A 14983-nucleotide genomic window follows, 5' to 3' on the forward strand; every position below is an offset into this window, starting at 1 on the left:
ATCTAATGCGGGGTTCACACATTGCCGATGATTGCTCCTGTTTTGGGATCAGACAGCAATACGACACGAAAAGTGAAAAAGTCGGATTAGTATCCTCAATTATCGGGAATGTCCTATCATTGTTTGAACGTAGTCGTTTTAGTTCGTAACAGATTCATACGGGTCGGGAAGGGTCCGAATAGTTCGACAAAGCACCCCGATAGTTAGGTGCGTCCCGTAACACTCGGGGCAACTCAGCCGATTTTGTTTAGTCGGATTACAATCGTGGCTATGTCGTGACAGATTCTGCTATATCGGATCGAATTCCGAACAATGTTTTGTGTATTCTGGACGGTGTCCTGTGGAACGGGAATGATCTGGAGTAATTTTTCATAGCTGTCGATTGAGTCCAGATTGCATCCAGGTCTTGTCGATTGCGAACCATTTTTTACCGAAACCGTTCCGAAACAGTCCCGTTATTAAAACGAAATTCGTCAATGATACCCACGTCAGAGTCCCGACAATTACAGAATACAATACGACTGAGACCAGACAAAGCCGTTTGCAATGCAATAGAGCGGACCTTGATAGAATTACGTTCGACAGTACCTGATCATCCCGAATATGCCGACAGTTTTCGAACGGATAACTTCCGTCAGCGTCGGTTCACTGTCTGATCTCTGTCGGATTACATTCGGTAAAGTTGGGACGCAGTCGTGACAAACTCGGTCGAATTTTACCTGGCGAAAATTACGAATCGGATTAGAAGCGGATTCAGAACGGGATTATCGGGACATATTCGCTTGGAAACGGTTGAATATCGACGCTTCCTGAACACTCTGATTGTTGTCGTGATAAAATTATTTGTTTTTACAAATTTTAATTAAAGTTTGAATTTCCATTTACGATTCACAGGATCTTGCTCAGACTTTTGATAAATTTTAATCGGGAATGGTCCTGTCAAGGACGGTAGTAAAGATCGTGAATGTGTGACCCCGGCTCTAGAGAAATGCCTGCAGCATGAACATACCATTTGGAGAAAAAGGCTCAACACTGTGTTTAAAAGGGTGGAACAAAAGTTTGGGAAAATACAAAAATAAGCAAAATCAGGCAATTCAAAAGTCAAAATCCCTATAAAGAGAAGAATGAAAAACCAAACAAACAGACCAAACATGCCCTAGACATTAAACCAAGGCCTTGTACAAATGAATCCAAAACAGAGACCGAGGATGCAGTAAGGTGCTCTTGAAGGATTAGTAGCTTTTAATTATGATAACTAGTGTGTTACTTCTGTTGATGATTTTAAAGCGGATAGTAATAATTGTAAACTTCTGCAGTAATTTGTGTTTTTTTTTTAATTGTAAACACATAAAGGAATGCTATTGTTAATTACAGTATAAAAAAGGTTTTGTTTTCGAACCTTCGAAGAGAAATAGATGAAGTTTTAGCTGTCTCCGACCTGATAATATCAAATCTTACTTGCAATTTTCTTTGATGTCATAAAGTTTTCATCCGATGAGTTAAAGTTTTACCCATTCTGTAAACTGATAATCGATATATACATATAAATTCTATCACTACATCGAGTGTGATACGATATTTATCCACTCTAGACAGTTAAAAACTTTCAAATTTAAAACGGGAGGGTCGCCGAGCGTTTTAAATATTTAAAATTTAACTGTCGAGAGTGAATAAATATCGTATTACACGAGATTTGGTGGTGGAATCTGTTTCTCTAATGATTTTCAAACAATATGCAGGCAAATTTATTCCTTCTTTACGAAAGTTCTGCAAAAAGATGTGTTCTTTCTATGTGACTTTATGAGTCATGGTCGCATTTTTTCATGACGTCACAATACAAAATTCAGAGGAAAGCAAGAAAATTCGACGTCATAATCGAATTTTAACTAATGATGAACTGAGATCAATCGAACCACACGTTGATTAATTTTTTTTATACAATGGGTGCAGAGAGTGATAAATGCATGAAGAATAAAAGAAATATATATATATATAAAACGTCTGAATAATAGTTAACGATCATGTTTCCCACGAGGGCGCTGCATCGTAACGAGTAATAACAAAAAGAGGAAACTATAAATTTAAGTATCTATAAATATTTCCGATAACAGATATCCTTCAGCAGTATGATGGTGATGTTAAATGAATCATATCAGTCTACTTTGATTATACTATGACATAGATATAGGAAGATGTGGTGTGAGTGACAATGAGACAACTCTCCATCCAAATGACAATTTATGAATTTAAAGTAAACTATTATAAGTCAATGTACGGCCTTCAACACGGAGCCTTGGCTCACACGGAACAAAAAGCTATAAAGGCCCCCAAAATTACTAGTGTAAAACCATTCAAACGGGAAAACCAACGGTCTAATCTGTATAAAAAAAAAAAAAAAACGAGAAACGAGAAACCCGTATAAATTACATAAACAAACGACAAGTTAACTACGGTACATCAGATTCCTGACTTAGAATAGGTTCAAACATTTGCAGCGGGATTAAATGTTTTGATGGTACCAAACCTTCTCCCTTTTTCTGAAACAATAGTTTAACATTACAACACAGAAAACACACGATAAAATATCAATTGGAAGGCTTAACTCTAATCAAAAAACGTAAATTAACACACTATGAACGAATAAATTTGATCTGCGATACCTGAATGCAAATACATAGTTAATAAAATATTAGGGACAAACACTCAAGGCCAAAAAGCAAACAAACAAAGCCGTGGCAAGACACCACCGCGAAATATTAAATAACCCTTAGAAAATATTCACTTTTGAAACAAAAACAGTTTTCATAATATATACAGGTAAATAAAAAATAACTTAGTCGTTTTAGGTATACTAATTCTGTGTATATAACATTTTCCAATAATTAGGAATACCAAGAAAGTTCTGTCGTATAAATACCTAATTTTACAGTAGATACACATAGGGTGAATATCAACAATAAAACTAGACAATTAGAGCTAGATAAAACTGCCCTTTACAGATTTAAGGAGAATAATCTTGATGTGCATACAAATGTAGTATAAAGAAGTGAAAATTAGTAGATCTTCTTCTTCTTAGATATAGTAGTTAAACTCAATAATGAGTACTCAATACTTGTGCGTTACGTAGATGTTGGTAATGTCTATTTACAGTCAAAGATCAAAGATCAAAAAAGAAAATACGGCGCATGCTGTACAGTAAGTGCAGGATAAAAACATTCAATCATCTAAGTAACCAGTGTCTTGAAAGCTTCGATAGTGGGAGCTTTCACTGTCGATTCCGGTAATTTATTCCAGGCTATTTCTGTTCTTGGAATGAGAATTTGTATTAATCGTGTCTTGGGCTGAAGATGGTGTATGCCATGGTATTGTAGTGTCTTGATGTTCTGTTTATTGGTATGAGGTAAGTATCTGTTGGAATTGATACTTGTCCATTTTTAATTTTGTAAAATAGACACAATCTGATGTTCACTCTTCGTTGGTAGAGAGGTATCCAGTTAAGCTTGCTTATCATGCTTGTGACACTCGATTCGTTACTGTAGTCGTTGATAATATAGCAAGCAGCTCTTTTTGTACCCGCTTTATTTTGTCAATATTGTCTTGCGTATAGAGATCCCATATGTCTGCGCTATATTCCACTCTTGGTCTTATAAGTGCGTTGACAGCATTGGTTTTTGTTTGCTGTGGAGCTTTTTTTATTTTTCTGCTGAACATCCCTTGTGCTTGATTTGCACTGGCTATAATGTTGTTTATGTGTAGGTTCCAGCTAAGTCATCTTTGATGGTAAGTCCCAAGTAGTTCGTGTCTGTGACTGCTTCTAGTTGTTTCCCATGCATGTAAAAGGGTTCTTTTATGTTTTTTTTTTTATCTTGTTAGGTGCATCACGTTGTATTTGCTGACATTAGATTCCATTTTCCATTTCTGTTCCGATTTCGTCAGTGTAGTCAGATCTTTTTGTAGATATTCCAAATAATCAAAGTTGGTATATAGACAAAATCCATATTTATATGAAATAACAAAAAAGCATTACAAATAGTATCAACAGGTCAAATTAACAAGAAAGTACGATTTGAGAGTACTCGCAGTTACTGAGAGCTAGTTAAAAGCCAAAAACAACTAATAATAAAAAAATCATGCATCAGAGACTACAATCAACTAAAACACATCCCAGGGATTTAGTATTTTAACGTCATGAACAGTCAGAGAAGACATGACTTGTGCAATGCCAAAAATAAATGTATCAACAGGTAGTAGGATAGTGAGGAGCGACTTCTTCAGAGATTAAAAAATAACGTGTGTGTGTCTCTATACAACCCGCCTCATAAGAAGATACAATTTTGTTATGTTTTAATTTGCTAATGACAAAATCGATATTAGTTTATACAATCGAAAAGTTAAACTGAACATCAGTTAAGATGCTTGCTCAATTCTAAAAAAAATTGTCAAACATGACATAGGTTGTATGGCTAATTACAACAGTGACTGCAAACATATTCTTCAAATAAAAATAATAATGTGCGCTATGAATTTACACAGTTATATAAAATTTAAACGGTGACGACAGTGTTTGGGGACATTCGGATTTCCTTAGCTCACCCTCATTTATAACTCGCTTAGATGTTAGACATCATAATAGTACTGGCATCAAGTTATATGAAATTATGATGTATCTTGACTCCCTTTACTGCCTTGTTATAACATTGCATTTTTTATCAAATATATTAGAACAAACTAAAGAATGTATTTCAACTATAATTTCCAATTAGAAAAAAGACTACATAACTGTACCAATAAATAATAAGGTATTAACTCTCTCGGACAAATTTGGTTTCATTCTTATTTTCTCGCTCGTAAAGACTATTTATATTTTGATACACCAAACATTTCACATGGGTGCATGACTTCCCGAAATGTTCCACTATTTTAAGTGTATTTATTGATTTAATATTGTTAAGTAAATTGGTGATGCAAGTTTCAATCAGAAAAAATAAATAATTATGGATTTCGATAAAGTATGTGGATTATAAAAAAAAATCAACCAAACAATACTGAAATTTACTGTTTAGTTTTTGTGTGAGGGCTTACTTTTTGAAACATCATTTTCAGAATATAGTCTGGGGGGGGGGAGAACATGTTACAACTTAATTAAGGGTTGACTTCGTTGTTGATTATTAACATATTAAATCGTCAGAAACACACATGAAATATTTGCCACTGGACGTTTTGCAAATAACAATCATAAACATATAATACTTTATGATGCTTATGTTTGTAATAAAATTTTAGATGCAGGAAACATAAATTGTTGGTATTCATCTATGAGATATTAGACCAGCGGTAGAATAAAAAAATTTTTTTTTGGAATACACCCACCGAACACACGGCTAAATTATATATCATTGAAAAGATTAAATAATCAACTTTAATATTAATGATGCCGTAAGCATGAGAAGTGGTCGGAATTTTGCATAATTGAGGTCAAAGGTCAACAATTGAATATTACAAAATTTTGTCTTTATTGTCAATTTTGGGCTAAACTTAGGAACATAAAACATATTAAACAACCAGGGGACAATATTTCATTCAGCATATATGGAGCCTGTTGGGATTACCATTTGTTTTCTAAATATGTCATTTTTAACGTTAAAATTGACGTTTTTCGTTATATGATACTTTTTGTTTATTTATGACTTCATTTAGTTTCCATACAAGGATTACCTTGAACTTTGGTAATATTTTGTTCATTAAAAATGAAGTCTGAACACGACTTGCTACTATACAAAAGTTTAAAGTTAGGTAAAGTAGGGATAAAAGTTAATTTCATTCATTTCAGTTTCAATGGTCATGATGGTTATTTTAGTAAATTTTTGACATTTTTTTTGGCAGACAAAAGCTGTCATTAATATTTTTGTTTTGAAAACCAAAATGTATACATATAAGGTTTATAAAATATGTTAGCATCATGTCAACGTTTTTTGACGTTTTTTAACATTCGGAATGTCCCGATCGTCCTATCATAATAAACGGAAATAGCTTCAGTGTCAAAGTAAACTAAACGTATATTTAATCAACAGAAAAAGTGGACAAAAACTAAAAGCAAAACAAGTTTATATACGAATTAACATTATTAAGACGTAAATAGGTCGGGTAATCAAGCATCATCATCATCATCTATATCTGTCAGGTGTGTATTGATGTTTTTACAAAGGTCTGATGCTTGACATTGACAAAGTTCAGTACAAATTTTGTTCAAAACACACACAACTTTTCCTGCAAACTGATTTTCCTTTGCATGTGCACACCAAATCTTGAAGGAAGTCAGATGACATTTGATCTTCAAACAAGACAGGTTCAAGACCACACTTTCCTTCTTTCCAACCAAACTGTAGAAGCGATCCAATAGCAGACTTGGCGATATGTGCAGTCATCCAGATTTTGGTTTGGAAAGAAGACCTAAGGACGTGCTGTTTTAAAGATGCTTCACAAGGAGGGAGTCGGACCAAGCTAGAATCTTTACATGTGGCTAATTTCACCCGGAAACTGTTTAGATTATTATTTTATATCTAATAAAGATATTTGGGACAAGTCATTGAAATGAAAAGGCATTTCTTTTAGTGCCTTTAGCATGGATTTCTTGCCTATGCCAAATAAAGACGATGTAGTATCACATCCTGTAATAGCATGTGCAGCTGGTAGGAATTTACACAAAACTGAATTTAACGACCCACACAGCTCATGAGCAGGAATGTAACGCCGACAATCCTTAATGCTAGTGATCATTCATGTTTGAAAGCACAATTCAGATATATGAGTTATCTGTGGGAAATAATGTATTAAAAGCACTAGCACGTCCGTATCCGGAAACTTTACAATAATGCGATCGTTTATACCGTTTTCCCTGTACAGTTTGTCAGCATTCAAGGCATGCAGAATAATACGTGTATCTGCTTCTTCTTGTGTACTTGACAATTCACTGCAATCTGATATACCTTTGGGACTTATTATTTTCACTATTTCTGGATTGGGAAATGATCCAGCAAGGTTTGGTTTTTGTCCATCTGTATAAGTGACTGCTTGTTTTCACCTGAACTAAGAAATTTTTTCCAGTCTGGAATGATTCTTCCTTCAATTACTTGAAACACCTTTGGATTGAAAAAATGACTTTGATTGACATTCCCGTTCAGAGCTTTTAATGGAATTTTGAATGTCATATCTATTAAAAATGTCAGCAACCACTGAAGCATATTGAAAGCAAGCAACCTGATTGCGGACAAAATCTAAAGCCAATTCATCAAATGTTTTAAACCTTTTTGCATTGATAGATTGCAATAATGCCATGCCATCTCTTATATGGGTGGTTCGGGATATATCGAATATTGGAAGGGTTTGACAGACTACTACATCCTGTTCCAGAATGTGAGCTAAATCTGCCTTGCAAGTCTTGCACATTGTACCATCGTCATGGAACATGGATGTTGGGATTGAACCAATTGGATAGGACAGAACTTTTTCAACTGTTACATCCTCTCGACAATTTGCAAAAGCCAAGGCACGCATAAAAACTAACTCTAGGTTGATATGCACATTAACTGTGTCACCAGAACGACACTTTAGTTTAGTTTTTTCGTCATATCCTCGAAAGACTTTAGTTTAGATCTTGATATCGGGTTAAAGAAACTTCGAGACTGTCCATTCGACAAAGAGCCATCAACAAAGTATTTAACCCTTTGTGTGCCCTCGTCAATAGAATTCAATAAAGAATCTTGAACTTCTTTAGATGCGTGCATCCCAGTCGAAATGTTTATGAGAGGAACTGGATGTAAGGTAACATCAAAAGGATCTGTCATTTTGTTGATGATATGATCTATCAAATCACTAACCTGTTGGTTATCTCGTGTCATTGCTGCTGGTTTCATTTCCTCGTGAGATAAATCACTCTCTAAGGACAAACCAGCTCTATCACGCATTTCTGAACCGAAATGACCGAGATCATGACTCATTAATGTCCATCTAATCAAAGCAGATTTTTTGCGGGTTAACCCAACAATCCCCCCATGCCCTTCATAGTCTTTGATAATGTTTTTATCGGTGGCCATAATGCCACTCCAAATGCCGTTAAAAGATCCCCTTTTTTGGTGAATTGCAAATTCACCAGAATCAAATGCTGATTGGACTTTATGAGGGATATCAAGCATATCAAGAATATAAACCGGGGTCCATCTGGAGTAATTAGTTCTGTTGGTTATGAAGAAGTATGGCAGCATATCAGTAGTAGTATGTAAATGCAATGACCACAAACCCTCCCGTTCTGCACGAATGTTTTGAAGCATTACTTCAACCGCGTTCAGGAACATATCCCAGTACTTGAATGTCGGGGACTCGAGATATCCCCAGTTCCTGAATCTAACTGTTAATGGTAATACATGGGTGATATACAGAATCGTTAGCTCGTTAAGTTCATCTTTGAAAGATTCTGATTCTTCTGAAAACTTTGCTTGACATTTGGACAGCATCACCCATACATCCTTTGGTATTGCATCAATACCATCATTTTCCTCACACCATCTGAAAAACGAAGCAAACCATAACGATCGTAATGCTTCATAGACGAGTGTTAAACCTCGGACTGATCGGTTAAACTGTTTCCCTAAGAGCATCTGGTCAACAGTGCATCCGGCATAAACACCAGAATCAACCATAAGATCTCGAAGACCCCCTTCTGCCCACAATTTGCCAATACAAGCTATAAAACAAGAAAGTGTGTGAAATCCACCAAGCCTCAAAATATGGGATTGAAAAACTTCCGGCATTGACCATTTCACTTGTTGTGATACTGCGTAAAGTTGTTGATCAAACATCTGTATTGCAAAGTCCTGTCCTACTTCTTTTGACATGTCCATACATTTCTTCATTGTTGTATAAACGGTTGACATATCGCTTGGCTTCGAGTCAACAACTGGTGCATATGTAACAAGTGTCCGGCAAGGAAGTGATTCTGAGACTAGGCCATTAAACCCAGTCCAGAAAGAGATTGCTTGTTTAATTTGTTCTGAAAGTTTCATTGGAAATTTAATTACTTCTCTGAACAGAAGACGCAGCAAAACCCAAACGGAGTCTAAAGAAGCTTCATATCTTTCTAAACAAGAGTGTATGTCACTATATGCATTCTCACGACGGGGAGGCTCAGGACGCTCTTTTGGCTTGTTGAATGGTACACAGTTTATCAAAGACATTGTCTGCTCGACGACTGGTAGAGATTTTTCCTGTCCTCGTTTAACTTTAACCTGTTCAGCATGTACAGCGCTTGAATCTGTCATTTCAGTCTGCAGTTGGAAAACAGCTCTAACCATAGAATGGAAAGTATCCTTGCCATCCACCGTTTCCATGTTAATGTCAATGTTATCTGATCATTCCTGGATAAGACAACCATTTGATGACAGCGGTACAGTACCGTTTGGAACATACACGCCGTTTTTGATCCTATCAATTTCATGGCTTGATAAGCTTGTTAGGTATCGCCTTACCTCATTATACGAACTGCAAAACCCATGAGCATTTAATGTTTCAACTTATTGTTTTGATCCAAATTTGTGATACAATTGTAATGGAAGACTTATTTGAAATAGAATGATTACATTAGTACTCATTGAAACTATACTTTCTGTAAGCGACATACATTTTCGCATTTTTTCTACGGTAGTATGATTTTGGTTTGAGACGGCCAGAAAAAACTTTTCATCTATTAACCAACAAATAAATTTGGTCAGATTGGAGGGCATTGATTGAATTGAAAACGGCAGAGAACATTCAGAAGGTGTTGGGTAATAATCATTTTTTAGATCAAGGTTATGTATATCACGCCTTAAAATATTGGAAGCGGTGTGTAAAATCTGTTCTTCACTTGTTGTATTTTTGGAACTTCCAATTTCCAAATCTAACTGTGCTATTTTGAGTTCAGATTTTAGCTGACTTGCAGCTTTGATGGCGTCACCGATAGATATAGAGCTGCTGAACATGATATTTGATTTACCCTGGCCTTGTTGTGGTTGTATGACAATTGAATCGCCGTAATAATTCATTAACTTATTTTGCAATTTATATGTTGTGTATTTGTCGGCATAGTCCTGTGGAAGCAAGAAACGAAATTTCTCAAGCAAGGTGGACATCATAAAAGCCTTATGCTTTACCATCAGGTCTGAATTAATTTCTGATACCAACTTCTCAAATGCAGTATCGTGGTCAGAAGATTCTGCTTTTACTTTTTGGGGTGTTTTCAGTAGGTATCTAGTTATACAGGCCGAATGATAAAGGGCATTTTCAGTAAAATTTTAATGTAAAACCGTTGACTCAATTTCATGATCCGAATTATTTCTAGCTGCCTCAAGTATGTTCTTAATTCCCTCAAGTATATTCTTAATTCTGTCTTCTGATTCCACTTTGTGCAATTTAGCATCTTCTTTGTAAGTTGTGTTCTTACAAAAAATACAGGAATACCACTCTGATCGAGTTGTGATTCTAGATGTGCTTGCAGCAGGTGAAAAAATGAAAGCACCACCTATATTCTCCTCCGTTTCCAAGATTTACAACAAGATCTATGGTTTTTAACATCAATATTTTCTGAAAAAAAATGATTAATAGAAGACAACTCTTCTACAATCTTTAAATAGATCTCATCTTTCCGTAGTTTAGTAGCTTCAATAAAACTAACTTTGCCCTTGTCAGTGAAAATATATAAATTTTCCGGGCTTTTAATCCGACAAATTATGCTTTCCTGCCAATCTAAGGAAGTCTTTCCTCTCTTGGCACTTGTTGAGGTAAGTTTTAAAGGATTACCTAACTTCGACATTATCCGGAAAATTTTCACAACAGATCCGGAATAATTTTTAAGCGATTACTTAACACAATGTAAACAATGATAAAAAACAATATATATTACCACTCTGGGTATTCAAAATAACAAAAAACAATGATATTAACAATAAAGCAAATATAAAACTAGTGTAAACACAAATATAAACCATAAAACTGATATTAATTAAACAATTTCAATGTGAAATGCTAATAGACATTTGGCTTGTAGGGAAACGGTAGTATTACATTTTCCTAGCATTAGGTTGGCCTTTTGTGTACCCAAGACAGGTGAAGGAAGTCAACTTAGGAGCGCCGTGATTGGATGTAAGGGTACAATATATTTTTTTATTTATCTATGAATAACTGCAGTGTTTATATTTACAATATAAATTTTAAAACCTATAATTGAAATATTTTCTAGAGAATTATTCGAAAAGGCTTTCAAAATTTTATAAATTTGCTGCAAAATGACGGTGGGAATGGATACCATAAACAAGCTCCGTTGGAAATTGGTCATGATACTATTTGGCTTCAATTTTTAGAATAGAGTAATCAAATACTAACACCACACATAACTGTTTTATCCAGGTTTTTGATATAATAAGTGGTAAAATTAAAAAATGTTAGTATTGTCGCCTATGGCAGAATAATAGTACCGTTTTCCCTGTACAGTGATAGATGGAAAACGGTACTATTTATTCTGCCATAGGCGACAATATTAACATTTTCTAAATTTACCACTTTTTAAAGATAAAAACCTGGATAAAACAGTTATATGTTGTGTTAGTACTTTATTATTGTGTTTTAAAAATTAAAGCCAAATAGTATCATAACCAACTTCCAACGGAGCTTGTTTATGTTATCCATGCCCACCGTCATTTTGCACCAAATTTTATGAAATTGTGCAAGTCTTTTCGAATAATTCTCTAGAAAATATTTCAATAGGTTTCAAAATTTATATTGTAAATATACACACTGCAGTTATTCATAGATAAATAAAAAATATATTGTACCCTTACATCCAATCACAGCGGTCATAATTTGACTTCCTTCACCTGCCTTGGGTAAACAAAAGGCCAACCTAATGCTGGGAAAATTAAATACTACGGTGACCGTTTTCCCTAGGACTGAACGGAGTGAGGATTAAACAAAAGTAAACGTCCCGGACTACAGTTAAGCATAGTTTTATTATGGCGTAATGGGGAGATAATTTTGACCAAAAAATAATCCTGACTGTAAAGGGTTGTGCCTCTTGGAATTAAAGATTAATTCAAAATAACATAACAAATAATGTTAAATATCTCATGTCTACATTTTTTGTTATCATCATAAGCAGGGGGAAGAAAGGTCCAATGATGTAGGCCCTCAGGTAAATGGTGCCTCATCATCAACAAACCTTTTCAATTTAAGTAAGTGCAACCCCTTAAGAAATGTTGAAATGGTTTACTGTTAAGTAATTCAGAAATGTCTTCCATTGGAGGTTCGTGTAATACAAATCCCAGTAATTGTCTAATATAAAAAAGAAGATGTAGTATGATTACCAATGAGACAACCCTCCACAAGATACCAAGAAATTAATAACTATAGGTCACTATATGACCTTCAACAATGAGCAAAACCCATACCGCATAGTCAAATAAGTCTATTAAAAATAGTATGTCAGACGATGAAAATTTCATTTGCAGCAAAAAAAATGCAAAACATACAAAAAGAAAAAAAATCTGTGAGTGTTTTCTCCAGAGCACAATATCCTCTTAATCATGTAAATTGACCATTGTCACCAATTTTTCATAAGACAATTAGAATTATAATTTTTGGAAGTATAAAAAAAAATAAAAAATTGTGTTACAGAAAAGTCGCCAGTTCAGTCGCTGAAAATTTCTCCCCGGCACGGGGATCAAACTAGAAATCTTTGTGTTAGCAGTCCGATGTGATTACCAGTACAATACGGCTCTCGATTGAGACATTTTGTAATTCGGCGGTAACTATCAAAGTGATAACAGTAATTGTCAATCAAATACCAATAATTGTTTTGTGAACTGAACTTTTTAACATAACACATATCTAGCATGATACATATGACTAAGGGCAACTATGCCTACAAGTAAAACGCTTTAGATAATTGTAACCTTTGCCATTTGTGTTTGTTGCTGTGGATCAAATGACTGTTGATCATGGGTGGTTACCCCGTATAATTGTTTTTCTATGTGTATAAATAAAAAAAAACACTATTGAAATGATATTCGATGTCAGTAGAATATGAGTAGAAAAAACAGGGACGAAAGATGCCAGAGGGACAGTCAAACTCATAAATCGAACATAAACTGACAACGCCATGGCTAACAATGAAAAAAGACAAACAGACAAACAAAAGTACACATGACACAACATAGAAAAGTAAAAAATAAGCAACACGAACCCCACGAAAACATGGGGTGATCTCAGGTGCTCCGGAAATGTAAACAGATCCTGCTCCACATGATGCAACCGTCGTGTTGCTTTTGTAATAACAAATCCGATAAATAGTCTAATTCAGTAGGTCACATCCATGAAAGGGAAGGGGATTGTAGTTACGACGTAAGGAACATATCCGATATAATTTTTGAAACGGTTATTCCATAACGATCAACAAACTCGTGATGGCGTCCGTAAAATTTACGAAAGGATGATTTCAACGTCACCATTTGGAACTCGTGGTTTAATAGCTTCCTTGTGAGCAGCAACCCTCTATCAAGAAAATCATGATAGGAAATACAAGCACGGAATATCGTATCAATTGGGAGATATATATCCCGTATGCAAGTGTTGCTGGAATGTTGCTACTTAGAAATGGAAAGTTCACAATTGGAAAGGTGAAATCATCTCTTTTGTTTTTTTTTTCAACCGACCCTCATTGTCAATTTCTAGATGTGAAGCCGACTTAACTGTATCTGTAGTATCCTTTATCTCTAGTTCGATGGGATAGATGCGTTCAACATAGTCACCAAATTTTGAGTTATTTAGTGAAAGAATATCATATATTCTGTATAGCGAAAGTAGAGTTAAAGGATATTGCTAAATTCTTGCCCTTCTTCATAAGAAGTTCCTGTATGAAGTCAGCCTCATAAAAATAAAGAAATAAATCGGCAAAAAGAGAGACACAATTTGTACCCATTGGAATGCTTACAGTCTGTTGAAATTAAATTTTTATGTAATGTTTTGACATAAATCATCAATCGACAAGGACATATTAAAAGATATCAAAAACTGAATTTTATGAATGAATATTTTTTAACGATGAGCTGTGACTAATCTTACAACCATGCTTACAACAAATATTTGCATCACCTAAACGAGTATATTAAACATGAACAGACACCTCACAGACAAATAATTTAATCTCAACGGTTAATCTTTGAACTCGTTCGTATATTAGTCATGTTAGTTTGATCAGACATTTCTTGACCTCGCTTGTCCTTGTAAATTAGAAATAGCTCGATCAAAACAACACAACGAAAAAACTATGTTTGAGTTGAAAAACTGTTTTCATGATGTTGCTGTTGTATAATTACTGACCAAGTAACGGATACGTTGTATATTTTTCTCAACGATGGTATTTGTTAAAACATCGATGATCATATTGTAATTTGTAAAAATGTACTTGATTTTAGATATTAAGAAAATGCAATGAATCGAAAAAAGAAAACAAATATTAATTCCCTTTTTATATTATTCAATCTCTTTGTTTTAAAAAATATTTTTAATAATGCAAATATTAAATGGATGCAGTTTTTGTGGGCTATGAATGTTACGTCTTTATTAGAAAAAAAATGTGCAAATGCAATTTATTTTGTGACGAGTTATATCTTAACAAATATCACTTTTTTAAATGCCGAATATTATTTATTAAATATCTTGGTTACATCATTGTACATAGTAAATAAGTAGTATATGTTGCGCTTTGTGACAAGTATATGTAACAAACTTAATATTTTCAAAAGTAGTGAACTGTTCAAATATACCAAAACATATTGCTTGCAAGTATCATTAGGACTTTGAAATGGGTATATTCTGAGACAAAATATATTATAGATGCTTTAAGTTATTCACTTCAAATTAAAGAAACTATTGAGTCGGACCTTCGCATATATATTTC

At 34.4% G+C, this 14983-nt stretch overlaps 1 protein-coding gene across 1 annotated transcript in view; it reads left to right on the plus strand.

Annotated features, from left to right (window-relative positions):
- Positions 1-14983, plus strand: part of LOC139481234 (fatty acid-binding protein-like) — a 69593-nt gene that overhangs the window by 23448 nt on the left and 31162 nt on the right. The gene's annotated exons all lie outside the window — the stretch shown is intronic.

The sequence above is a fragment of the Mytilus edulis genome, chromosome 7 (assembly GCF_963676685.1).
Source record: "Mytilus edulis chromosome 7, xbMytEdul2.2, whole genome shotgun sequence".
NCBI classification, from domain to species: Eukaryota; Metazoa; Mollusca; class Bivalvia; order Mytilida; family Mytilidae; genus Mytilus; species Mytilus edulis.